Consider the following 25,294-nt stretch of genomic DNA (forward strand, 5'->3'; position numbering starts at 1 on the left):
TGATCCTATCGAGGGGAAACTTCATGGATGTGTTCAGCATATCAGTCTCCTAAAATGACCTTTTGGAATTTGCGATAGGTCACGTGGTTTGGCAATGATAAATAATTGAATGAAAATATTTAAAAATTTATATCTCTTGAACCGCTTCATTGGTCGACGTGAAAATTTATATTATTGAATAAGGCATGAAGTGGAACAGGTGTGCAAGATTTCAAGATGATTGGATGTATGGTCTGGAAGCTAGAAGTTGTTATTGTGTGGAGAAGAAGAAACGCAACCTTGTTTTTCTCAGGTCGTCGAGAGTGGGCAATTCATTAATTATCACACTGTACAGACGTGCAAGCAGCATGCGGAGCGATCTCACGAGGTAATTTGAACCTCAATTAAAATTCTAATTTCAGATTTGTCAATCGCTGAGGTATATCAACACAAGACCAAAACGGATTTGGCAAAATTCCGACTATTTTTGACGAACATATGACACGATCGCATTTTATATTTAGAAGCTGCAAGTTGTTATTGTGTGAAGAAGAAGAAACTCCGCCAGAGCATCACATGCCATGTTAATGATTCTGGCTCTGCAATTTTTCAGGTTTATTTTCTATAAAAACCACTTTCTCTGCAGTTATTGCACCGATTGACAGGAATTTTTCACCATTGCGCCTGGGCATGTAGAATATTTTAAGGAAAATTATGACATCACAGGTCACGTGGCATGGCCGCCATCTTGGAAAAACCGAAAAAAATTGCATCTCTATATCTCCAAAAGCGCTGCGTAGAAAAGATTGAGACATATCTCATTGTAAAGAACTATCCATGGAGAATAAGTCTTGTGAATGATGATGTCATAGGTGCCTCCATTTTGACGTCATAATTCGACAAGTACAAAACTTCATCTCATCAGGATGAAATTTATTGAGCATCATCTTGGGATAAATTGATGGAGAAAAAAAAAAGTTAAAGCAGGGTTGTATCAAAGTGGGGTTGCATCAAAGTGGGGTTGCATCAAAGTGGGGTTGCATCAAAGTGGGGTTGCATCAAAGTGGGGTTGCATCAAAGTGAGGTTGCATCAAAGTGGGGTTGCATCAAAGTGGGGTTGTATCAAAGTGGGGTTGTATCAAAGTGGGGTTGCATCAAAGTGGGGTTGCATCAAAGTGGGGTTGCATCAAAGTGGGGTTGCATCAAAGTGGGGTTGCATCAAAGTGGGGTTGCATCAAAGTGGGGTTGTATCAAAGTGGGGTTGTATCAAAGTGGGGTTGTATCAAAGTGGGGTTGTATCAAAGTGGGGTTGTATCAAAGTGGGGTTGTATCAAAGTGGGGTTGTATCAAAGTGGGGTTGTGTCAAAGTGGGGTTGTATCAAAGTGGGGTAGAATCAAAGTGGGGTTGTATCAAAGCATGTCCAATGAAAGTGGGGTTGTATCCAAGCGGAGTTGTATCAAAAGCGGGGTTGTATCAAAGCAGGATGTCGGAGGAAACCGGAAATCACTGCCAGCAGTTGTAAAGTGGCAGTTCTAGATCAAATGGCGATTCCTTCATCAATACCTTTAAACTCCTGTTCTAGATCAAATGGCGATTCCTTCATCAATACCTTTAAACTCCAAACTAATAAAAATGTCTCCTTCTGGTTCAAAGTCAACAAATTTTATTTCAACCATAATAAAACCAAGTGCATTATCTTCTCCAATTTGAAAAAATCTCCAAACAACAAATTTTTTGGAATAAAGTTAGATGATAAACTCAGCTGGTCTGAACTCATTTGCGTTATCACGAAACCAGTTTCTTGAAATACAGGTGTTTGTTTTATCTGGATTAAGTTCCATTCTACCATCAATTTCCAACAGGTTCAATTGAACATTTTTCTGTTTCCAAATTTGAAACCATTGTACTCCCGTTTAATTTACAAATTTTCGGTTTCCTAATTTGAAATCATTGTGATCCGGTTAAATTTACAATTTTTCTGTTTCCTAATTTGAAACAATTGTGCTCTGGTTTAATTTCCAATTTTCCTGTTTCCTTATTCGAAACCATTGTACTCCGGTTTAATTTTCAATTTCTCTGATTCCATCTATTATTTTATCTTCTGTTATTGTATGTCATTACCTCTGTTGACAGTTTGCAATTCTTGTCGTCCTTTGGCTACACATTTGAAGTTCCTTTATATTTGTTTACTTCCAGTATCCGAGTCATGCAAAAATCCAAGGAGAAGATGTTCTCAGCCCAAGGTCCTCCTGGTACTCTGCTTAATACCACAAACAGGCTTTAGTGTGGCCTGGGCAGTCCTGGAGAAACCACAAACACACAAAAATCTGGAATACCGTTTGGGAACAGTTGTTTTAGAATGCGTTGGGGCATCTCCACTCTGGGTTTCATGTGCTTTGTGTTACCTTGGTGTCCTGGTGATCTCCTGCTTACTGATGGCTCTGAAAGGAAGTAAAAGAGTCCCAGGTTCCAGTGAACCAAGGTTCATCATATTCAGCATGCTTTTCTTCTGCATGGTCTGCGTAGCTTTTGTTCCTGCTTATTCCAGCACACAAGGAAAGTTTGCTGTTGCCGTGGAGATATTTGCTATTATAGCAATCGTTTATGGATTGTTGGGATGTGTTATTCTGCCTGAATGTTACGTCATTTTAAAATTTAAGAAAACAAATAACTTGTAAATCAGTCTTATAGCATGTGTTTTTTTTTTCTTTCAATAAATCCCTTTTATTCTGAGTATGTGGTCGGCAATTCAAGTGTATTCTTGGGTAAAATACCAGGGACATAGAAAAGGCCCCTTTATATAAGGGTATGTGCCATGTGGCAAAGTATAGAAAAGAAGGGACATTCCATAGCTTGTAGAAAATGCCAAACAATAAAAAATAAGGGGCATTCCAAAAATCTTGTGTGCATGCTGGACTACGCTTGTGTTCTTAGGAGGAACCAAGTAATGCTCTCGAAAAGTTAATATAGAGGGATGCCAATTTGATTCATACACCTACATGAAGAAGGAAATGTATTTTATTTGCCAGATGTAGGGCACCAAAGAACAGACAACAAACAATCAGAAAGTCAACAAGCAAACATACTTATCTAGCATTATGTAAAAAGAAATCACATGGGACCCAGAAAAGAGGAAAGATGCATCACAAGAGGCAAACTCAACTACCAACGTGACACCAAGTCAAGTTTTCAGAACAATCAAGCGTGATAAGTGAGGAGTAGCAAAAATATAAAAAAGTTAATGGATGGACAGACTATATACAGCACATTCAGAAAGTATTCAGACCCCTTCACTTTTTTCACATTTTGTTATGTTGCAGCCTTATGCTGAAATCGTTTAAATTCATTTTTTCCCTCATCAATCTACACTCAACACCCCATAATGACAAAGAGAAAACAGGATTTTAGAAAGTTTTGAAAATTTATTAAAAAGAAAAAACTGAAATATCACATTGACATAAGTATTCAGACCCTTAACTCAGTACTTAGTTGAAGCACCTTTGGCAGCGATTACAGCCTCAAGTCTTCATGGGTATGACGCAACAAGCTTTGCACACCTGGATTTGGGGATTTTCTGCCATTCTTCTATGCAGATCCTCTCAAGCTCTATCAGCTTGGATGGGGACGGTTGATGGGCAGCCATTTTCAGGTCTCTCCAGAGATGTTCGATTGGGTTCAAGTCAGGGCTCTGGCTGCGCCACTCAAGGACCTTCACAGAGTTGTCCCAAAGCCACTCCTGCATTGTCTTGGCTGTGTGCTTAGGGTCATTGTCCTGTTGGAAGGTGAACCTTCAGCCCAGTCTGAGGTCCTGAGTGCTCTGTTTCAGGTTTTCATTGAGGATATCTTTGCACTTTGCTCCGTTCATTGTTCCCTCAACCCTGACCATTCGCCCAGTCCCTGCTGCTGAAAAACAACCCCAGAGCATGATTCTGCCACCACCATGCTTCACCGTCGGGATGGTATTGGGCAGGTGATGAGCGGTGCCTGGTTTCCTCCAGACATGACGCTTAGAATTGAGGCCAAACAGTTCAATCTTGGTTTCATCAGACCACAGAATCTTGTTTCTCACAGTCTGAGAGTCCTTTAGGGACTTTTTTGCAAACTCCAAGTGGGCTTTCATGTGTCTTTCACTGAGGAGAGGCTTCAGTCTGGCCACTCTGCCATAAAGCCCAGATCGGTGGAGTGTTGCAGTGATGGTTGTCCTTCTGGAAGTTTCTCCCATCTCCACACAGGATATCTGGAGCTCAGGCAGAGTGACCATCGGGTTCTTGGTCACCTCTTTTACCAAGGCCCTTCTTCCCTGATTGCTCAGTTTGGCTGGGCGGCCAGCTCCAGGAAGAGTCCTGGTTGTTCCAAACTTCTTCCATTTAAGAATTATGGAGGCCACTGTGTTCTTGGGAACCTTCAATGCAGCAGAAATTTTTTTGTCGGCTTCCCCAGATGTGTGTCTCGACACAGTCCTGTCTCTGAGCTCTGCAGGCAGTTCCTTCGACCACATGGCTTGGTTTTTGCTCTGATATGCATTGTCAGCTGTGAGACCTTATATAGACAGGTGTGTGCCTTTCCCAATCATGTCCAATCAATTGAATTTACCACAGGTGGATTCCAATCAGGGTGTAGAAACATCTCAAAGATAATCAAGCGAAATGGGAGGAACCTGAGCTAAATTTCAAGTGTCATAGCAAAGGGTATGAATACTTACATCAATGTGATATTTTAGTTTTTTCTTTTTAATAATTTTGCAAAACTTTCTAAAATCCTGTTTTCTCTTTGTCATTATGGGGTATTGAGTGCAGATTGATGAGGGAAAAAATGAATTTAAACGATTTCAGCATAAGGCTGCAACATGCAAAATGTGAAAAAATGAAAAAAGTGAAGGGGTCTGAATACTTTCTGAATGCACTGTAAGTTCATCTTTATAAGTTTGGGTTGGACGATTGCAAGTTCATCTCATGTAGAATCGAGATGAGATGATTTCGAAACATTCATGGCTGTGCAAAGGAGGCAATTGTTTGGGTTGTGAAATTATTGGTTTTGTTGTCTTTGACCTCAGATTCATTCACATTGATTTAGCAATCGAGAAAAACTGTAATAGCACTCCTCCTCTCCCTGGGCAACGACCATGTGCTCTTTCTGCCTCTCATGTTACACATTATTGTTACATACCTTCTCTTCATCACACACATTTACTCTATGAAGGCTTTCCATTTCTCTGATTGTGATTGTCCTCTTGTTAGATCTCCCAATCGATCCCACCCAACCCTCATCATCCCCTCAAGGTTTACCCACCCTGCAAAATTTGCTCTTTCACAGAATTGATGAGTATTTTCACAACTTCATGATTTTGGATTTCTCTTGAGGTTAGTGGAGTCACTTTTCAATTTATTTTCTTAGGAATAATGGTGTTCTTTGAAAATGAGCAATCGCATCAAATCTTCCAGCATAATCACCTCCATTATTTTTATGGAGATAATCGATCAAATGCAGTGTGAATGATCCTTCAATTGCCTGAGATGAAAATTTGTTTTAATGACGAGTCCCACTGCAGGTTCATTTACATTTTACAAGAATAAAACACACGCCAAGGAAATTTTACAGCAAATTTAACGTGCAGTTGTAGTGTGTGTGCGTGTGTGTGTGTGTGCGCAAGAGGGTTTCTGCTGTTTTTGATGAGACAGTTGAGCGAATTGGAGAGGTTGATGTAAACTTTTCTTTTTTTAAACTTCTGTTTTGTGTATTTACCTTGATTTTAATACAAATATAAATGATGATGTTTGGCATTCTGTTCTTACACCTGCCTCTTGTTTGTGCAAAAATTTGCAAACCGTTCATCGGGAGCGATTTCCAAGGGATGTTTTTAGATGGAGACATCATTGTGGGGGGAGTTTTTCCCATCCACGATACAACAATGGAAGATCATCCGGTATTGAAAGGACATCCTCCAGTACCTGTTTGTATCAAGTAAGATATAAATGTGGTATTTCTTGTCTGACTTGGCAATTTGTAGCTGCGGATTGTAAATGCAATTTAAAATTATTTCATTTGAAATTTGATTCTTATTTTTAGTGTTGATGTTTATGTCGCATTTTGACAATGTTGTGATGATGAGAGTACATGTTTCTTTGGAGGTGTCAGCAAGGTAAATGTGCAGCACTAAGGAATCGTAAATGTTTTATTTTTGGGGGAAGGAGGGGGAGGTGGGGGTTCAATCTTTGACTTTACTGAACTTGCTCATTGCTCACTTTGTCCTCAAATCAGTCTTTGCCAGGAAAATAAAGTTTTCCTGACAAAATCTCAGATAAAGTTGATCTTCTGACCAAGTTTCAGCTGCTATAGTTGTTTTCTTTTTTTGGACAAAGCAGTGGCCATGCAGGTGACACTTCAACCATACAAGATACAACAATTTTAATTTATTTTATCAACTCAGGTATGTATTTGTGTGTGTGTGGGTGTGTGTGTGTATGTTTATATATACATACATACATACATACATACATATTTATGTATATATAATATTGTGACGGCTCTGCGAAGCAGTCACGCCCTCTCCCCTCCCTGAAAATGTATACAACATACAAGTTCCCGAGGCACCATCCACCTAAGGTGGATGGACGTTATGTTTTCTTCCCTGTCTGTTTGTTTGTTTGTGAGCAAGACATCTCAAAAAGACGTGAATGGAATCTGACGAAAGTTGGTGGAGAGGTTGGGTTTGTGACCAGGAAGAAATGTTCAGATTATTGTGAAGTTCTGCATCCGAATGTGCATCTAAGTTTTTAAGTGATTATTCACTATTCAGTGATGTGGATAAAACTGAAATATCGGACAATGCCTCAAAATTTACGTGTGGATTCAGACGAACCTTGGTGGACAGGTTGGGTGTGTGACAACCCCGAATTAATTCGATTGCGGTGAAGATCTCAATACGGATCCGTATTCGAGATTTAAATTTTTTAAAAAGTGATTTGTCACCATTGAGTGATCGGGCCAAAACGATATTTCAAAACCTTGTGGACACTTATGACAAAACTTGGTGGATGAGATACATCAGTCAAGAAAAGCCAATTAGATTTTGGTTCATATCCAGCCCATCAGTGGGATACAAAATGTAAACTGTTCAGCCTGGCAGAGGTATGCACTCTACCAAGTGCCATTCTACTTTGTTCTATTTTCCTAAGTATCACTCCATGAGTGATCTTTACTGCGCACGTGCGAATCGAAAAGTCGCATACGTACGAGTCGTATATAAGTACGTATGTGTCTGCAATTTGTTTAGAGCGAACATTGAACATCGTTCAACAGAGGAAATTGAAACTTGTTGCATGACCATTTTATATAGAGCATATTAAGCATACATCAAAAACCTCCTTCAATGCAATGAATCAATTCAAGGGAGGAAATTGAAACGTTAGCACATGTTACATGATCATTTGCTGCAGCACATATTACTTGGATGACCCCCACCTCCTCAGAACTCACATGGTGAATCAAAGAAAGCCGAATGCACAGAGATAAAAACCCAAAAAAACATAAGAGTTGGCTTGGCTTGCATCAAGTCCTTAAGACTGCACGGGGTAAGTATTCTATAAATACCATCTAATTAATCAGTCATTGCATCTGTATGTGGCTTCATCATTCTCCTTGCACCACTGAATTTGTCAACAAGTACTCTTAGACATCTCGTGTAGTATTTGTGGAGTCACCAAGAAGGAATACTTTACTCGGGAGGAGGATATGGAGGGTAAAGTGACTTTCAGGCGAGCCTGTAGTCTTGCCAATTTATGGTTTATCCATGCTCCATCCTTTTTTTAATGCAGATGTCATTCAAGGAAGCATCAGGTACCATTTTGGAATATTTGGTATGACTCAACCAGGGTTAAAACTGTTGACCTACCAGACTCAGAGCGCTCTAACCAGTCTGCAACAGAGTCTGGTTATCAATTGAAAAATAGAAAATATGTTAACTTCGACAGTGGCTTACAAAGGTATTCACCCCCTATTGAATAAAATGCCACATTAGGTCATTACTTTGTGGAAGCAACTTTTGCAGCAATCACTGCTATGAGTCTTTTTGGGTAGATCTCTACCAGCTTCGCATAGAAATATGACGAAATCTTTGCCCATTATGCACGTGAAAATTGCTCTTTTTCTGCCAAGGTTGATGGGGACCGTCGATGATGAAGCCTGTAATCTTCAAGTCTCGCTATAAATATTCAATTCGGTTCAAGTCAGGACTTTGAATTGGTCACTCAACAACATAAATTTTCCTCTTATTCAGTCACTCCAGTGTGGCTTTAGCTTTGTGCTTCGGATCAATTGTCCTGGTCACATGTGACTCTCCAGCTCAGTTTCAGATTCATGGCTGACTCACGCAGGTTTTCATCAAGGACTATCCTGTATTTTTCACAGTCTATTGTCCCACCTATCCTGACCAGCTTGCCAATCCCTGCTGATGAAAAGCAGCCCCATAACATGATGCTGCCACCACCATGCTTGACAGTAGGGATGGTGATGACTGGGTGATGTGCAGTCTTCGGCTTGCGCCAGACATAACCCTTTGAATTTAGACCAACAAGTTCAATTTTTGTCTCGTCTGACAAAAAAACTTTTCTCCACATGAGTAGTGTATATATGTTGCTTCTGGGACACTCTCATTTTCCCATTGACTTACATGTTAATTTTTCCCCTCCCTCATTGCCCCTAAACACCTCTATTTCTCTCACCCTGTTCTTTACGAACCTTCTAACCTTTTGACATGTTATCCTTATTCATTAGACCACTTAAACAATGGTCCTTCTGTGTGAACCTGTGATCCTTCTGACCTTATGGACCTTTTAACCTTTTACTCTTAATATCATCTGGTGAATCATCTTTGACCCACTCAAACAACGACCCTACAAATATTTGTTTATGTGTGGGAAATAATTTAATTCTCCTACAACTCTCCTCACCGTCTAATACATTAACAAAAAATATGTTTGAGTTTGGTTCTTTATCAAGATATTTTAACTGAGCTAAAATAAAATGATAAACCTCCCTCAATGTTCTTGTCTGAGCGCCTCCTCTCCCACATACCATTTTTAAATTAATGTATATATTTTCCTGACAACCATCCAAGTTTTCCATCCACTCAAAAATATTTTTATCTTTTTTACCCAACTCACCGGTATTTAAAATAATTCTCTTATTTGTTTTGTGAACTTTTTTACCAGTTGCCTTTTCAATTATACCTATTTGATATTTTTCACATTCATTATGTTTTCCATTTATATACCAAGGTTGATTACACCTCCACTCTTTAGTCTGGTTGATACTTGGTTCTATCATTTATATAATAGTAAAAAAGGCGGCGGTAGCCCGTTAAAATCCCTAACCCCCCTTTTTAACTTATCACTTATATACTTATATAACCATAAGGGAGACTATCAATTCCATTTTCTAAAATATACCTCTTATCATCAAAAGCCCCCAATGCTTTCTTATTCATCTCTTCTGAATATAATTTATGTTTATAACTTCTTATTCCATTAATCTTTCTAAACTCTTCTTTCTTTGTTGTTAAACAGTTATAATAATCCTTAAAGTTTATTGTTTCTTTAATAACATTTTTCTTTACACCTTTTAACTTCTTATCAGTCTTTTCGACGTTATTCACAATGTATTTATAAGCATAAGCCTTAGACCTCAATCCCACAAATTCACTCATGACATTTCCCCCTAATTCATCCTTAAACTTTCCAATCACCTTTTTATTTTTAGAAGAGAACAACTCACTCTCTGGACTGTAATTACAAGTGTCATAGATATTAATGTCCTTTTTCATGTCTGAATAAACATCGTTGGTATTAATTTTCAAAATAAAACTATCTGTATCCATATAAAGTAGATTAACATCATTTTGATATTTCTTCCTCAAGTTATTATAAAAGTAATCATACATTAATGACTTTGATAAATCAAGAATTGTTGTTCCAATATAAATAGGTTTGTTCATTTCAATACTCTCTTTAATCAAATGGATCGCACAAAAGTTCTCAGTAAAGACCTCAGCTCGAGTAAAACTCGGTCTATTAATTAATTTTGATGCTTGTTCCCAAGATGTTGATAGTCTGATATTTTGTCTTTTCCTCACATTCTCCATAGTCTTACCAAAGACCGCATTATTCATCAATTTATAAAAGTCTTTCTCAAAATCTGTTTTTGACTCTGTTCTTCTTTGTGTATTAAAATCAATGTACCCCTTCAACCAATGACTTTGATTGAACTTTAGAACCCTATGGATCTTCTCTACTCTTAGACCTTTTGATAAATATTGTCGCAAATTTCTTTGGTGTAGAACATAATTTTTCTTGTTATATAATGTAGTAAGTAATTTTTCTGTTGATTCACCTATATCAAACGATCGTTGATAATCACTCAACCATTCTTTCTTTGGACTTTCTTTCTCACAAGCAAATGGGAGATCTTTGTGTAGGTTATGGAGTTCCTCTGGATATTTTAAATCAATTTCAAAATAATAACCAACTTTTTCTTCATCCAATTCTTTTTGTGTAGAGATACATACATCTTGTAAAACGTTTTTGTAGTCTTTTTCCTTTACCCATCTAAGTTTTCCATAAGGAAGAGCCTGAGACATTGCCCAGCCATACAGGTTGTTCGCGTCATAGTACATCAAGTAAGAACTCTCTTTCGTTGGATCATAATTTGGAAGATATTTGTTATTTGCTTTTGCGTATCTACTCGAGCAGACTTGTGAAATTCCATCTCTTTTTGCCTTTTCAATCATCAAAAGCATATCAACATCGGTTATCAAATCCAAATCTTGTTTTGTAATTTTCAACATCGCACTCCAGGCCAATCCAGGTGCTGTGTAGTAGTGAGCAGGATCCAATCCATATCCAGTGCGACAAACAGATCTAAAGGCTTCAAATACATCGGCCAATAAAAGCACATCAGTTTTGAGATACAAATCGTGACACTCGCCAAGATTCTTGATGTTATCTTTTTCCCAAACATTTTGTGCGTGTACATAATCTTTATCAGATATATTACTGTTGTTTAATTTGTTATAGAAATTTTCTTTTGAAGGAAGTTGTGTTTCATTGAATCTCTCAAATGAGTCCATATAGTCATAGGGGTAAATTCCCTTTTGTGTTAGAAAATCTTTATCTAAAAAATACTCTGAAAGACATGGAAACTCTTTTAGATTTTGAACCAAGTTAGCCAATGGACTTGCCATGAATTTAAATGTATCAAGAAATCTGATATGAGTAATAGGAGATATGTGAATTGTTTTTGTGAATGAAATGTATTTCTGATCCGTGTTTGGAATTGCTGAGATACTTCCAGAAGTCTTTGAGAGTTCCTTGATAAATAGATGTGTATCATAATGAGCGTTGTTATGAAGAAAGACAGGAATGAAAGAGGGGAGTTGATAATTAATATTACAACTTTGATGAGCCGGACCTCTATATTTACCAGTGAGATGACAATGGTCTCTAACCTTTAGACCTTTACCAATTTTCTCCTCACAAATATGACAGACATTGTTTTTTTATAAATTCCAGTTTTTCTTTACTTGTTAAGGACATTGGTTTATTGGTTTCTCTCATTATCTTGGTTAATCGAACACAGTCTTTTTCTAGTCGTTTCACAAACTCCTCTGGGGTATTTGAGCCTCTATACATCTCTAACTTGTTATATTTATCACCAACGGATGATTTGATATAATAACAAAAACCACAAGGAGTATGTTTTTGATATTTATTTGTGTATGATTCTTTTGGATCTGGAGAAGCAGTATCAATTTTTTCTAAAATACTTTCAAAATCAGCATATATAACAAATGGATGTTTTATTGTTTTATTTTCATCTTTGAATGTGATCTTTGAGCCTTCTTTAGGCATGTTGATTACCGTTGATTTATGTTCGCCACAATAATTTGAATGTTTATCTAATCTTTCTTGTGTATGGAAGAAGTTAAGACAACGCATACAAATATATATTTTATTTGTTCTCTTACAGACTTGTGGTTTTATTAATTTAGCAATATCTTTGATGTATGTATAATGTGAATTTTCCTCTGAATTAAAATATAGAAGATTAATATGAGTTTGTTTACAATTGTCAGAAAGCTTTAAAACCTGAATGTTGTTTGTTTCTGTTAGACCATAAACATTAACTGATAAATTATTCATCTTTTCAAATTCAGGAATATCATTTAAAGTCATCGGAAACTTTAGATCTTTCGTATTTAATGTATTCTCATATTTTTTATAATGAGATACTCTTTCATCATGAAAATGTGGAGGCTGTAAGTGTGCTAAAATAGACCAGAGAAAACATTTATTGTCTTTATTTTTGATATTGATAACTGCTTTTCTATTTTTGATAACACTGGGTAAATCAATGTAAGAAGAAGCTTTTAGAGGATCTGATTTAAGAATATGAATGTCTATGTAAATAATTTTTCCTATATTGAATCCATTTCCTACGATTGAATTATCCACATCTTGCTCTTGTTTAATAAGTTCATCATAGACTCCTGATGTTTTAAAATCTTGATATGAAGATATAAAGTGTGGCTCAGTTCTCATGTATGGTGTATCTATAACTCCTTTATCCTTTGTCATTTCTAATTTTACCCCCATATAAAATTTAAGTGGTTTCATTTCTTTTAGTGTTTTTTCAATCAATGTTTGAACAGCAGGTTTGACTATTTCTACAGCATCAACTATAGACTTTGGTTCAGGAGGTTTGAAGTTAAAGATTCGAATCCTGATGTCTTTTGAAAGCACCATCAGTATTTTTAATAGTAAACAATTTTGACAAGTGTTTGTTAGTTTTAAGATGGGCTTTAAACCCCTTCTTGAGGATGGTTGTTTTACAGACCTTACAATGTTTTGTTTTAGGTGGAAGAGGGGAAAGTTTGTTAAGAATGTTGTATGTATGTTTTGCGGTGAGAATATGTTGTTTATAATATTTTACTTCCTTCTCGCAAGTATCACAATAAACCATATTTATAGCTTGAGAAAACGTGGTGTTTTATATATATCACTGTGCTTAAAATAAAACACTTTTGAGCTTTACAGCTCCGTTTTATATATATCGCTGTGCTTAAAATAAAACACTTTTGAGCTTTACAGCTCCGTTTTATATATATCGCTGTGCTTAAACTAAAACACTTTTTCACTCAGAATCATCTAAGTCATAACTATCACATGAATACTCAGAATCATACTCAGAGTCATCAATAAAGCTGCTCTCATAACTATCATTTGAGCACAAACTATTCGTATCATAACTATCATCTGTGTTCAATGAAATACTATCATCACCATCGTCCGAGTTCAATGAAATACTATCATCACTATCGTCTGAGTTCAATGAAATAGTAAAATCTTCACTGCTGTAATGACTCATATTTAATTAGCAGAAAAAACCTTTCCATCTATACCAATATACTTTCTTTCATTAACGGATTCAATCTCTACATTTTTAATATCAAAAGTTATCTTTAAATAATCTCTAACTATCATAGAACGAAATGACATTTCACCAGAAATATTAACATCATTCATTTTACTTAGATCTACACCCTTTGGATTATTAAAGTAAATACAAATTTCTCCACGAGTATTGTTGATGGTCTTATCATTCTTTTTCAAAGTATCGTGGTCAATCACTTTTTCAAACTTTGAATAAATTGCCAGGAGTAGAGGAGAAACTTTTGTTAGATTTACTTTAATGGATGTCTTTCCAGGTATAGTTAGAGCTCTTCCTTTAAATGAAATAGAGGGGCTCATGTTATTTTCCATAACTGGTTTTACCCAAAAATTTCCATATTTATCTTTGTTCAATTTAACATCTTTGACATATTTTTCTATATCTTTCACCGAAGTAGAGATTGATTGAAATTTGTCTTTTGTGCTTTGAAACATTGTATTTATTAATGAATAAACTTGCGTTTAGTTTAAGTAAAAATTTACCATATAAATATGATAAGTTCTGAAGGATATTTAGAATTTCCAGACTCTCCATATGATAAATTAGAGAATTGTCCGGCTTGTGATAGAATAGGGCTTAATAATGAGGGTTCATATAAACAATGTATTTTCTGTGATTTAATTTTAATTATTGATAATAAAAAATATAAAAATATATATAACTCTTTTAAATTAGAACCAAAAATGAATTACTTTACAAGATTAATAAGAGAGATGAATGTTAAGTATTGTGATGATAATACACCATTTCTTTCAAGGGAAGAGACTATTTGTATTGAGGAAATGTATAAGGGTTTAATGATATTTATTATTCAAAATAATTTTAATGGAAATGTTAATACAAGATACTATATAAATAAAATAATGAATTATTTTGAAATTAAACCCGAACTCAGGATAAAATATAGAGTTTCTAAAATAGCTCAAAAAAAGTTAGATGACTTGTTTTCCAAATATATAAATGAATGATTTTTTACCCGTTTGGGAAAATAAGATAAAATTTAATAACCATAAAAACATTCCAAATTCATTGAGATGTCTAATAGTTGGTTCAAGCGGATGTGGAAAAACCTGTTTACTTTTAAAGATGCTCCTTGGTCCTAATTTTTTAGATTATGATAATTTAATAATTTTTACAAAGTCTAGTTTTCAACCCGAGTATCAACTACTCTCACAGGGTTTTAATGCAGGTCTTAAAAAGGAAGACATTATCGGTTTATTTAAACTTCAAAACAAACTAAATGATTATAATATTGAAGATATAATACAATTATTTTGTGATACACAGAAATCAAAATCGAAACCAAAACCCATAACTTGTATTCTCAGTGATAATACGGATGATATACCTTCACCTCAAGATTTAGATAAATCAAAAAAGAACCTCGTCATCTTTGATGATTGTGTTAATGAGAGAAACCAAACAGTAATGGATAGCTACTATACAAGAGGGAGACATTCTTCTTGTAATTGTATTTATCTTAGTCAGTCATATTTTCAACTCCCTCGACGCTCAATAAGAAACAATGCTAATACTTTTATTTTATTTAAGTTAAATTCAATAGATGTAAATAATTTTTGGAGAGATAATTGCTCTACGTTATGTAGTAAAAAAGAATTTGAAAATTATATGAAACACACGATTGGAAAATATAAATATATTGTTGTGAAACAAGATGAGATATTAAAGGATGTATTTTTATTTTAAACATAATTACATATATAAATGATAACTATTATTATTAACCTTGTGGGTAAATCTGCTTCTGGAAAGAACTTTCATAAATCTAAACTCTTGAATAGTAAAAATGAAAAGATTGTAAGTTTTTTTAAAAAACACCCTTTGATTCGTTTTGTGAGTACTACAACCAGAGCAAAGCGACCAGGAGAAGTAGAAGGGAAAGATTATTACTACATTTCAATGGAGGAACATATGCGATTGAGGAACAAAGGTCAAATATTTGAGGAGGTCTCTCTTGGTTCTACAAAATATTCACATTGTAAGAGTGAGTTAAATAAAGTAAAATCTAATGGTCTTGGGATTTTAGAAACTAATCCTGAAGGAATGAGACAAATTATTAAACAATTGTGTGGTGATGGAGTTAAGATTTTATCATTCGGTTTTGATATCGATGAGTAGACTCAACGCAAACGTATGAAAAGCAGAGATACAAGTATTAGTGAAGAAGAAATAACATCTCGTATTAATACCAATAAAGAATTTGATGAAATATTTAAAGAAAAGGATTTATTTCAACACATTTACTATAATGATGAAGAAAAGGAAAATTTTCCCATTGACCTTTACAATTCATTAAATGATATTTTTCAATAAATAAATACAGAAAATGAATGCCGAAGAAAGAGTAAGAAAGTTTAAAGAACATCAAGAGTTGGTTTCAAAAGTTGTAAAGCAACAGGAAGAGATAAAGAAGAAACGGAGACAGAAACTAACTGGTGAAGAAGCCTTTGAAAGAAAACAAGAGAAATTTTTTAAACCGCTTTTAAAAACTCAACACCCTACAGTTCCCACGGTAGAATTTACTCCGAAAAAACTTCAAATGCTCAAAGATTTTAGTCAGATAACAAAACAAGAACTTGGAAAATTAGAATATAATGATGAAGAATTATTTCAGAAACTTGAGGAGGTAAATCAACCCCCTAATTATGTAGTGGAAGCTCTTCAAAACAATGAATATTTGGCAGATTCAAAAACCAGAGCAGGTCTCATTCCAACAGAAGAACCAGCAGTGTTTCATCTTGTGGAAGAAAAGGTATTGATATTTAATGATGAATTGATGTTCTTGAGTTCTACTCAACCAAATGTTAAATTAACTCCAAGATTAATGTTTCTTCTAACAAACCCCGGATTCAGCGGTTCAAAATATTTTGAGGAACCACTTGATATGGAAAGAGAGGAAGATAGGGTTTATATTGAGTTGCTAAATGCACTTGATTATGGAGTTTCTGTTGCTGGTAAAAGTAAGAAGAATGAGAAGGAGAAACATATTATTGATGCTTTAAGTAAGCTTGGTTCGGGTGTTAGTTTTATTCCAAATGACCCATCACAATTAGTTAATAGGCTATTATTGTTGTTAGGTCGTAAGAAGGCTGGAAACAACAATTGTTTTAATGAATCCTCAGCCATTTTAGATCAGTTGATGAATATGAAAATAATTAATAAATGTCAATACAAAGATATTTTATTAGATATTAAATAAGATGAGAAGCACAATTCTTAGTTTTAATTTCACAACGAGCGATTACACAGCTTCATTCCCTTACCCACTACAACTTGACCCCCTTACCTCATATGAGGCATCTTTATTGTCGATGGAAACTTATAATACCTTGTTTAATATCACAGAGAAAAACAACAAGTTTAGTTATAATCCAGGAAGTGGATATAAAACTATAACCGTTTCAGCTGGAGCTTACGAGCTTTCTCAAATATCTTCAGAAGTCTCTCGCCTTATGAAAGAAAAAGGTGATGAACCAAAAAATATTGTAATAGATATTCAAAAACACACTTCAAAATCAACTATTAAACTTAAAAATAATTATAAAGTTGATTTCACGATTGAAAATTCGTTTAGAGAGCTATTGGGTTTCTCTTCAAAAAAGATTGAAAATAACGGGACGTTTTACAGTGATAATGTTATCCAAATATCCTCCGGTATAAATTCAGTATTAATTCATTGTGATTTGATTGATGGTGCTTATAACGATGGAATAAGAACAAATACAATATTTTCATTCAGTGCATACTCAACCCCGATTGGTTATAAATTTAATATGGAACCAAAAAATCTTGTCTATTTACCTGTGTCAGGAAAAACCATATACAGAGTAAATTTTAGGATAACCGACCAAGATAATCGTATGATATCCTTTAATGATGAAATTATATCCATCAGAATTCACCTACGTGAAGTTTTTCAATAAATAAATAATGGTTATTGTGAGAAAACACGAGTTGGGAAAATATAAAATAATTACAGGGGAGGGCATGTTCCTTTCACCAGACTATACAAGGTATGTGGGTAGAGGATACTATAAACCTAAGAGACAACAAGGTGTAGGTCATCAATTTCGAAATAAAGGAGATGGGATAATTGATACTCTAATGGGTATTGGTTCAACCATCCTTAAAAATAAAGACCTAATTGGTTCAACTGCTTCTGCCGTGGGCTCCGTTGCGGGTGCTATAAAGAGTATAAAAGATGCTCAAAAGGAGTCTCATAAATTACAAGCAATCAAATAAATAAAAAAAGGTAAAACTCAACTATCTTCACAAGAACGACAAAAAATCATTAAAATACTTGGGTCAGGGTTTCAACGATTTTAATACTATATAAATACAAGTATGGAAGCGATTGATAGTATCTATGATTTGGATGATACAATTATCATTTCAAACTCCACAAAAAAGGAAGACTATTTTAAGGTAAATGCTATAACTGGAACAGACTGGAATTCAAACGGAACAAAAAGTTTTGAAATAAATAATCAACAAACTTACTTGAATATAGCTGATAGTTTCTTGCTGTGTAAATTTAAATTCACTAAGGCTGCGAATAATACTAATGCTACACTCGTAAATGATTTCTTCTGGAAAATGTTTGATAGTGTTCGCCTGTATATTGGAACACAAGAGGTTGAAGCGGTTGATTATGTCTCTGCTACATCTGAAATGATGAAATTTACACTATATTCGTTTGGTGATAGAATGGGTAAGGGAGCTGTTGAAGGTTTTATTCCTGATATGTCAACGGGTACAAACACAGACCCTGGTTATAGTCAAAGGAAGGCAATGTATAATGATGACACAAAACCAGAGAATAGTTTTACCATAGCAGTACCTCTGAAAGGTATATTTGGATTTTGTGATTATGACAAAGTTTTGTATGGCCTTAAAATTAGATTTCAACTACAAAGGAATGATAATGTAAATAGGTTGCTTTTTGGGGATGAAAATGCTTTTGGAGACAACAATAAATTTGTTATTAATGATTTGTGTTGGTATATCAGTGAATATACTCCTAATCTTAAAACGGAAGAGATGTTAAATAGAAGACTTAACTCAAAGAAACCGCTAAATGTATCATACCTTAAAAGAAGATGTCAACACGTTAAACTGGAACACACTACCTACACTTGGAATTTGGGTGTTCTTCAAGGAAAGCCACGATACCTCTGGCTCATTTTAAAAAAACCAGATGGAGAGGACGGTACTAATAAGAATAATGCGCTGAGTGATAATGCTAAGGTGAAACAACTTCGGGTTTCTCTTGATGGCACATTTTATCCGCGAGATAGATTGGAAATTGATTGGGAAAAAAATGATTATGCGGAAGCCTACAAGTCCTACCAAAAGGTGTGTGAAAGTAATGGTAATAATGATCCTATTTTGGATATGGTTGCGTTTCAAAAACTTTATACAATCTACGCAATTGACCTGAGTTCTCAAAAGGAAACTATAAAGTCTAATCGAGTGGATACTTCTCTATACATTGAAAGAGGGGAGAGTGAAGAGGTTAATGCATATTGTTTGCTTTTGGAGGAAACAGAATTACAGATTAATACAGATAATGGTGTTATGATTAATATCACATAGGTTTTTTCTCATAAATAAATGGTTGGGGTATATGTTAATCAAATCAATCTTAATAAATTAACATCTTGTATTCAAAATCAAAAGCCTTGTATTATTAATGTTAATACAATTCAAAGAAAAGGAGCTGTAAGAATTGATGTTTTACTCACACACACACACAAGTAAAAACACTAAATGATACTGGTTCACTTAAAATTAAAATGACGAAACCTATGTTAAAGAAATATTCAATAGACGAGTCAAGAGGAGGATTTCTCCCATTTCTAATTCCTTTATTTGCTGGTTTAAGTGCCGCGGGAGCATTGACTGGTGGTATTTCAGCAGCGGTAAAAACTGCTAACAAAAGGAAGGCACAACTAAAAGCTCAAAAAGAATTGGAAAGACATAACAAGGAGTTGGAGAAACAAATTAGTGGAAGTGGTGTAATTGTAGATTTTGCTCAAAAACTTGAGTCTACCTGATAAAGCTAGATTGTTGGTTGGAGATATGCTTTCCTCTATTGCTCAAGCGGGTGTTAAACTAACTAAACGGGGTAATGGATTGTATCTTTCTCATAAATAAATGGATAAATGGTTTAAACAATTTGGAAAGAATACAACGTCAAATATAGAACTAGCTAAGTATTGTAAAACACTAAAAATTGATAATGTGGTTATTTGTATGAGAGATGAATTAATACATATAAATAAGAATACAAAGAATATTATTATGAATTTAGACACACAGAATGGTTCTCATTGGGTTTGTATTCATAATAGTCAGGATAAATATTATTTTGATAGTTATGGTATGCCACCACCTGTTGAAGTAATACAATTCTTACAGAATGGTGTTTATCAAACATTTCAAGTTCAATAAATTAATTCTAAATGTTGTGGTCAATTATGTTTATATGTATTATTTCAACTCAACAATAATGAAAATTTTTATGATATCATTTTTAATCTAATATAAATGACTTATGTTGGAAAAGATGGTTCTATCTTTGGAAAATCTTCTCAGGATATTGATTTATCAAATTATTATACAAAGGCACAGGCTGAACGACAAAAATATAGTGTAAGTAAAAATATTAATATGAAGAATACTTATAAATTAATCAATTATCCAAACCCTACAGATGCGAATGACTTAATTAGATTTAGTGATTTATCACAATATATATTTTTAAAGAAAACAGCACGTTTTGTTAAACAAGTAAAATTTACAACCACAACACCTGGTTATACTGACCATACACCTTTCCTCATTGAATTTAACTACCTGCTTACAATTGAATTTTATAAAGAAGGACATATAGTTAATATGCGAATTAATAAATGGGGGTATGATATGCCTGATTTAGGGTATAATTGGTCTTTTTCAATAAACATAGAAGACCTACATGATTTAAATCAGTCTCGTAAAGAAGAATATTATCCACTTGGTGAAGATAAGGATTTATGTGGAAGTACAATTAGTAAACAACAAATACGTGATTTTAAGAAAAGAAAAATATATGATAGTATAGCGATGGTTCGCATGACAAAGAAGGAAGGTAATGAGATAAGGATAGAAAGCCGAGGAATACAAACCGATTTGGTAGTGGGAAGATGGGGTGGTATTACCTATCATAATATTAATCTCACATATATTTCTGATACATAAATGACAGGAAGAAGACTACAAGAGAATTATAATTTTTGTATTCAAGGATACCTACAAGAAAAGGGTGCTCGGTATTACATACCTTATGATTTGGAGCATTTACATGGGAATTTTGTCATTAAAAACTGGCCTTATACTGATATTGTTAAACCCACAAATAGAGACTTGTTTAAAATATTAAATAAAAATGAACTTCTCAAAGTTAAGAAATATAAAACTCTTTTAGAAATCGTCAACAAATCTTATTGGTATCCTATTATGAGAAAAATAATTATAGATACAAGAATATCTCAAAATCCAGATGAGTATATGTATAATATTCTTTGGGGTTTAAACTCAAGGGTAGCAAGGGATGAGGAAGGAGTTGAAGAAGAGAAGGAGAAAAGAGAGAAAAGAGAGAAGGAGGAGAGGGAACAAAGAGAGAGGGAGGAGAGGGAGATGGAAATCAGAGCGATTCAAAAAAGAGTGGATGTATTACAGCAAGAAGATAAATCTCAACTCACCGAAGAGGAAAATAAAGAAAGAATGAATGCTGTGAAAATATTGATATCAAAAATTGCTAAGATAAATGAGGAAGGAGTTAAAGAAGAGAAGGAGGAAAGAGAGAAAAAGGAGAAGGAGGAAAGGGAGAAAAAGGAGGAGGAGAGGGAGGAAAGGGAGAAAAGAGAGAAAAAGGAGAAGGAGGAAAGGGAGAAAAAGGAGGAGGAGAGGGAGGAAAGGGAGAAAAGAGAGAAGGAGGAAAGGGAGAAAAGAGAGAAGGAGGAGAGGGAGCAAAGAGAGAGGGAGGAAAAATATAAAAAGATGGAAATCAGTGAGATTAATAAAAGATTGAAGGTATTACAGCAAATAAATCAAACTCAACGCACTGAGGAGGAAAATAAAGAAATGAGAAGTCTAATGAAAATATTATTTTCAAGAATAACGACGTCAATGTCTTCAGTTTCAGGGAGGAGATTTAAACGAGAAAGTGGGGATAAAGAAGAAGAAGAAGAAGGAAAAGATTATGTGGTTGATGATGTCGGTGTAATTGACTTTAGTTAGTTTTATTTGTAAATAAATGGAGGAGAGAGTGAAGGCATTCCTTAGGATTCTTTATGTTTTAAAAATCAAGATTGAAATGTATATGTTGAAAACCAAAAAGGTTTTGATACTCTGTCGGAATTTTTCTGATAAATAAATATGAGTTATTGTCTCAAATGTAAAAAGAAAACTAAATCTAAAAATATCTCATGTTAAAGCTAAAAATAATAAAGTTTGTCAAAAAGGAATATGTCAAGTGTGTGGCTCTAAAAAGTGCCAATTCATCTCTCCTAAAAGAGGAGGAGACATACAAAAGTTTCTGTCAGGAAGTAAATTTACAACAACTGGAATTCCAGGGGAATTACACCTTCCAGGGTATTCTTTCTGTGGTCCAGGAACAAACTTGGATAAAAGATTAGATGAGGCTGACAATCCTAAACCTTGGTCTAAACCTACAAATAGGGTTGACGAAGTGTGTATAAAACCCCCCCCAGGGGTTGTGGTTGACGAAGTGTGTATGAAGCATGATATTGCTTATGGGAAAACCACTACGTTGACTGAAAAACATAAAGCTGACAGCGAAATGTTGTATAATTTGTCTTTGATACAAAATCCAACGTTGAGAGAGAAAGTTGATAGGTTTATTGTGAGAAATTTGATAAATGCTAAATTGAAACTTGGTCTTGGTTATTCCTCAAAAAACTATTAGGCTCTAATGATGTCATCAAGCCTGAGGAGCTTTTGGCTGAAGAATTACACAAACCTATAATCACAAAGTTTAAAAGAAGGAAGGTTTATTCTAAATACATCGACCACATATGGTCCGCTGATTTAATTGAATTGAATAATGACAGGGGATACAGGTATGCTTTAACCGTTATTGATTTGAGGAGTAGATTTGCCTGGGTTGTCCCTTTAAAAAATAAAAGGGGTGATACTTTAATGTTAGCCTTTAAGCTAATATTTGATAGGGATAAAAGAAAACCAAAGAAACTGTGGACCGATGAGGGAACAGAGTTCTACAACAAAATAGTCATGAAATTTCTTAAGGGGAAGGGTATTAAATTATACAGCACCTTTAATGAAGGAAAGGCAGTTGTTATTGAGCGTTTTAATCGTACTTTGAAAGAGAAATTATATAAAAAATTCACACAACTCGGTTCTCAAAAATGGGTGTATTTAATTCAGGATATTGTAGGTGATTACAACAATACAGTTCATTCATCAACAAAATCAAAACCATCAGAAACATTTACAAAATTAGAATATGAAAAGGAGATTAATTTGAGAAAGCCCAAGTTCAAAGTTGGTGATATTGTAAGGATATACAAATGGAAAAGCCATTTTGAGAAAGGTTATACACAAAAATGGACTAATGAATTATTTATAATCGTTGATGTAATGTCTACAAACCCTTGGACTTACAAATTAAATGATATAAATCGAGAAGAAATCTTGGGTTCATTTTACTCGCAAGAATTACAAAAAACAAAGCTAATAATTCATTAAACAACATTTCTATTCACCCTACCCAGATTAGCTAATTTAATTCGTGGTAATAAAAAAAAAAAATTAAATAAATAAAAAATCATAAGCCACGCCCACACCGACCCCGCCCACACCCATCACCCCCCACCCCCTGTGCGTTCCCCCACCCTTGATCCCCCCTCATCCCACCCCCACCTTCCCCACACACACAAGGGGAGGGGAGGGGTGGGATGGGGGGAATCAAGGGTGGGGGAACATACCTCCCTTCCTTCTAACCTTTATTCTTTTCTTGTAATTAATAATTAAATAATTCTGGACAAAGCATATATATATATAAATAATATTTTAAACAAAATCTTTATATTTTTAAGACATTTTTCTTGAGGTATTACACATTTAACTTCTTCCCAGCACAAATCATCAATCTCTTCCCAACATAAGTCAAAGGTAGTTTCAACAGCAGCAGATATCTTCAGGTTTGGAATCTCTTTCTGTCAAAGGCAAGAGGGGTAAAACAAGGAGAGAAATAAATGAATGATATACCCTGAATCACCTCCCACAATGCGCAGGGATATGGTGTACCTATTCGAAACGGTGTACCCACACATTGACACATACATGGCCAAAATACAATACATACACACATGCTTACCTCCAAAAAATCAAGCTTAGCGTTCAGATCGTTGAGATGAAAATTAAGGATATCACAGGATGACAGGAAATAACCATTCCTATGGAGTCCAAAATCGTCCCACTCCAAGCTTTGGTCTTCGAGGCTGCAAACAAAATAAGGAGAAATTACTATGCTGAAGTAAGCTTGACAAAACATCACACACACGCGCACACACACACACACACACACACACACACACACATACACACACATACACACATACACATTCACACATACACACATACACACACACACACATACATACACACACACATTCACAGATACATACACACACACATACACACACACACACATTCATAGATACATACACACAAGAACACACACATACACATACACACACATTCACAGATACATACACACACACACATACACACACACACACACATTCATAGATACATACACACAAGAACACACACATACACATACACACACACATTCACAGATACATACACACACACACATACACACACGAACACACACACAAACACATACACACACGAACACACACACACACACACACTAAGGCAGCGTCGTTTAACACAAATGTATTAATATTTAGTATCTTACCTTGCATATGAATCTTCCAAGAACGGTGAAACAGGCAAATGGTTTAAATGCTCATTCGCCTCGTTGTAAATCTCTTTCGGAAAAACTTCATTTTCTGCCAAGACCAGGTCATTTTCAAAACCTGAATTGCTGTAATCAAAAAATATATATCATGTCATATAAATTTAAATTAATCACATACAAAGCTCTCACCAACAGTTCAATTCTGAATGAAACTTACCCTGGTGAGTATTCATCACTGGAATAAGACAAGTTGTCGTTCATCTTCGTCGATTCACAATGTTTAAAATTGAACTGAATACGGCTTTTTATAATGTAAAATGTATTCAGGGAAGAGAACTGGCTGACAGCATTTCGAGGAATCTCAAGGCGTGTGTGAAAACAGGAAACGAAACAATGAAAACTTTCTGGGAAGTTATCCAAGTCAGTGAAACAACGTCATTTCTCAAAAGCGAAGAATTAATTTTAAAATGGTTTGAGTATGGTGATGGAAGTTGGAGGAGAATTAAATTATTTCCCACACATAAACAAATTAATATTTGTAGGGTCGTTGTGTGAGTGGGCCAAAGATGATTCACCAGATGATATTAAGAGTAAAAGGTTAAAAGGTCCATAAGGTCAGAAGGATCACAGGTTCACACAGAAGGACCATTGTTTAAGTGGTCTAATGAATAAGGATAACATGTCAAAAGGTTAGAAGGTTCGTAAAGAACAGGGTGAGAGAAATAGAGGTGTTTAGGGGCAATGAAGGAGGGGAAAAATTAACATGTAAGTCAATG

At 34.8% G+C, this 25,294-nt stretch overlaps 2 long non-coding RNA genes across 3 annotated transcripts in view; both read right to left on the bottom strand.

Moving 5' to 3' along the window:
- Nucleotides 1–893: 893 nt before the first annotated feature.
- The window catches only part of LOC144891178 (uncharacterized), a 75,370-nt gene continuing 50,969 nt past the window's right edge, over nt 894–25,294 (bottom strand). Inside the window, exons 2-3 of one of the 2 annotated variants that reach the window (XR_013622767.1) lie at nt 2,386–2,518; nt 894–2,280 (exon numbers count right to left, since the gene is read on the bottom strand). This is a non-coding gene — a long non-coding RNA (uncharacterized LOC144891178). The remainder of the gene's footprint in view (nt 2,281–2,385; nt 2,519–25,294) is intronic. The other variant, XR_013622768.1, reaches the window with a different exon arrangement.
- LOC137423895 (uncharacterized) lies at nt 23,523–24,648 on the bottom strand. Its single transcript, XR_010983806.1, has 3 exons — nt 24,516–24,648; nt 23,907–24,030; nt 23,523–23,745 (listed from the first exon to the last, which is right to left on the bottom strand). It is a non-coding gene; the product is annotated as an uncharacterized LOC137423895 (long non-coding RNA).

This window comes from Myxine glutinosa, chromosome 3 (genome assembly GCF_964187855.1).
Source record: "Myxine glutinosa chromosome 3, kmMyxGlut1.1, whole genome shotgun sequence".
NCBI classification, from domain to species: domain Eukaryota; kingdom Metazoa; phylum Chordata; class Myxini; order Myxiniformes; family Myxinidae; genus Myxine; species Myxine glutinosa.